Raw genomic sequence first — 4274 nt, 5'->3', positions numbered from 1 at the left:
CTTAATAACTTAAACCATATTATTTGTCTATTTTTGTATTTTTTTCCTAACTTAACCCAGGTTGTCATTGTATCAAAAAGGAAGAGATTGTTGGTGCAATTTTGTACTAATGATCTAACTCAGATTTTGATGAATGACAAGTAAGTTAAGTTAGGTTCTGTTCTGATCTAACTACATGATCAAGTGTACAACACGAAGTCCAGATAGGTTAATGGGCCGACTGGATATCTGGCAAGAACTCTAGCTAAGTCAATGAACTGACCAGATAGTTGGTACGAAGTCTAGATAGGTCAACGGGCTGATCGAATATCTGCCAAGAACTCCAGCTAGGTCAATGGGCCGACCGGATAGCCTATACGAAGTCCAGATAGGTCGACGGGCTGACCGAATATTTGGCAAGAAATCTAGCTAGGTCAACGGGCCGATCAGATAGCTGGCATAAAGTCCAGGCAAGTCGACGGGCTGACCAGATGTCTAGGAAGATGGTAAGTTAAGGTAAGTCACTGGAGGAGAGTGACCAAGTGAGAACGTGGTCCGATTGAAGGGACAGTAGGCATTGGCCTAGTTTAGCTCCATTTGAGATCCCTAAACTGAGACCTTGACTAGTTCCTAGTCTTGGGAGGACAGGAACTAATTACTATTCTTTATTATTAAATTATTATTTATCCTAATACCTGTCTTGCAGATTATTTGGACTAACATTTTGCAGTGAAGGCGCCTTCGTATTATTCATAGAAGGCGCCTTCCATAGGATAAATTTTTGACGTCGCAGCGGATATGTGCTGGGCTGTTCGAGATCAAATTTGCCTCATTGGAGGCACCTTCCATAGCTATGGAAGGTGCCTTCCATGCCTTTTATAAGGCTGTCTCGAGAAGACATTGGAACACAACCGATATACGAGCTACTGCGCGTTCATTTAAAGCTTCCGACTGCTCCAGACTTCTGCTACGACTCTGATGAAAAGCTACTGCGCCCGACAACTATTCCGAGGACTTCCAATCATGTCCAGTAGATCGACATTGACACACGAACACTTCCACCTCCTCCAAGCTCCAAGAGATAAAGGATTTCGGCCACACAAGAAGAAGAGAGAAAAGGAGATGGGTCGACTACACCAAGGAAGAAAAGAGGGAGAAAATAGAATAGAGTCGTTCACCATGAAGCCTCCTCTACCCCCTCTTTTATAATCCTTGGTCTTGGCAAATAAGGAAAATTTAATAAAAACTTCCTTAATTCTTTTGCCATTGAAAAAGAAAATTTATTTAATTAAAAACAATTTTCTTCTCATCAATTATAATGGCCGGCCATATTAAAGCTACAAACAAGGAGAGTTTTAATTAATTAAAACTTCCTAATTTGTCTTCGAAAATTTTAAAAATTTCTCCAATAATTTTCATCCTTTCATGATTGGTTAATAAAAATAAAATTTTATAAATTAAAATCTTTCTTTTTAACATGTGGATAAAAAGAAAGTTATCTCTAAAAATTAAAATCTCTTTTAATCTACAAATAAGAAAAGATAACAAATCTTTTCTTAATCTTTTGTAGAAACTTATAAAAGAGAATATTTAATTTTTTAAACTCTCTTTTAAATCATGAACATGGTTAAAAGGAAAATTTTCTTAAAATTTAAAATCCACCTTTTAATCAACAAATAAGGAAAGATTTCAAATTTTAAACTCTCTTTTAAATATGTAGATGATTTACAAATAAGGAAAGTTTTTACCAAAAATTAAAACCATCCTTTTAATCTACAAATAAGGAAAGAGATTAATCTCTTCTCTTAATCTTTTGTAGAAAGCTATAAAAGGAAATTTTTAATTTTTAAACTCTCTTTTAAAACCATGATATCCACATAAGAAATAATTTTAATAAAAATCTTTTTTAATATTCTAGTGGCCGGCCACCTAAGCTTGGGACCCAAGCTTTGGCCGGCCACCAACTTGGCTCATCCACTTGGTCTTGCCCGACCCCATTGGATGGGTAAGAAGGTGGGTATGTGGTGGGTATAAATCTCTATATGCAAGAGGCTACGATAGGGACCGAGAGGAGGAATTGGTTTTGGTCTCCCGATAAAATTAAGCATCCCGTGTTCGCCCCGAACACACAACTTAATTTTATCAATAATAATTCATTCCACTAGAGAACTATTATTGAACTACCGCACCAATCCCAAATTACATTTTGGGCTCCTTCTTATTATGAGTGTGTTAGTCTCCCTGTGTTTAAGATGTCGAATGTCCACTAATTAAGTGAGTTACTGACAACTCATTTAATTAATATCTTAGTCCAAGAGTAGTACCACTCAACCTTATCGTCATGTCGGAGTAAGTCCACCTGCAGGGTTTAACATGACAATCCTTATGAGCTCTTCTTGGGGACATTCTCAACCTAGATTACTAGGACACAGTTTCATTCTATAATCAACAACACACACTATAAGTGATATCATTTCCCAACTTATCGGGCTTATTGATTTATCGAACTAAATCTCACCCATTGATAAATTAAAGAAATAAATATCAAATATATGTGCATGTTATTATATTAGGATTAAGAGTACACACTTCCATAATAACTGAGGTCTTTGTTCCTTTATAAAGTCAGTATAAAAGAAACGACCTATAATGGTCCTACTCAATACACTCTAAGTGTACTAGTGTAATTATATAGTTAAGATAAACTAATACCTAATTACACTACGACCTTCCAATGGTTTGTTCCTTTCCATCTTGGTCATGAGCTACTGTTTATAATTTATAAGGTACTGATAACATGATCTTCTGTGTGTGACACCACACACCATGTCATCTACAATATAAATTAATTGAACAACTACATTTATCATAAATGTAGATATTTGACCAATGTGATTCTTATTTCTAGATAAATGTTTATACCAAAAGCTAGACTTTTAGTATACATCCTAACACAAAGTTCTATTCCTATCGAATGATAAGTAGACGTCTCCCACTACAACAGCCGTCACTTTTGTAGCATTGCCCATGTAGACAGTTATCTCTCCCTCATATAGTCGTCGGGTTTCTTGGAACTCCTGCAATGTATTGCAGACATGATCAGTGGCTCCTGTATCTACACACTAGATGATGGTAGATAACATCGCTAAACATGTTTCAACTACTAGAGAATAAGATATACCTTTATTGTTCTCTCTCCTACGAGGACAGTCCGCCTTCCAATGTCCTGACTACTTGTAGATGAAGTACTTTCCCTTTGGCTTTTTCACTCCAGCTTTTGGTTCAGCACCTAGAGATCTATTCACCTTCTTTGCTGATCCAGCCTGTTTCTTCTTCTTCTTGCCTTTCGACTTAGAAGTAGAAATATTTTCAGCAAAGTGAATCTGAGAACTATGACGAAATATACCTTCTGCTGCCTGAAGTTCTGTCAGAAGTTTCGCCAACGTATAAGCCCTTTTGTTCATGTTATAGTTCAGGCGGAATTGCTCAAAACTTCTGGGTAGCATTTGGAGAATAATATCGATATGGGTTTCCCCATCGATTTCAGCTCCAAGGATTTATTTTTCGTTCAAATAAGTCATCATCTTTAGGATATGATCCCTTACGAGTGTCCCCTCTGACATGGTGGCTATCATTAATTTTCTCATTGCCTCTTGCCTAGCATCTCGATTCTGGTGTCCGAAGAGTTTCTTGAGATTGTTCATCATGTCATAAGCAATTGACAAGTTCTGATGCTGATATTGCAGTACATTTGACATTGAAGCCAAAATGTAACACCGCGCCATCTCATCTGCCTTGACCCATTTCCTATGATGCTCAATCTCCTCTTCACTAGAATCGCCATTAGGCACATTAGGGCAGACCTCTGATAGTACAAACTTATAGCCTTCAACAGTTAGGATAATGTCCAGGTTTCTTTTCTAATCTATGTAATTAAGACCAGTAAGTTTGTTCTCTTTCAGTATAATAGCCAGTGGGTTGAAAGTCATCCTAAGAATCACAAAAAAAACTTTTAGTCAAGACTCTAAATTTAGACTAATATTGATTCCTCAAACAATATTATTTAAATTTACCAACACCTCAAAATACCGTGAATTTTGCATTCTACGTTAGTGTGGACGTATACAAAATCAAACATTTGTAAGAGAAGGTTTTACCCATTAATTTTATTCTTGTCATCCTAACTTTATGACAAATAAAATTAATAGTTGGTATTCCTTTGGTCACGCAAAAAATAGCAGTGACTCCGTTGGGGAGGATACTATTGAATGTGTCTTAGTGTATACCATTACTTG

This window comes from Zingiber officinale, chromosome 11B (assembly GCF_018446385.1).
Source record: "Zingiber officinale cultivar Zhangliang chromosome 11B, Zo_v1.1, whole genome shotgun sequence".
In the NCBI taxonomy this organism is placed as follows: Eukaryota; Viridiplantae; Streptophyta; class Magnoliopsida; order Zingiberales; family Zingiberaceae; genus Zingiber; species Zingiber officinale.
Note: the sequence above shows the minus strand (reverse complement) of the source record.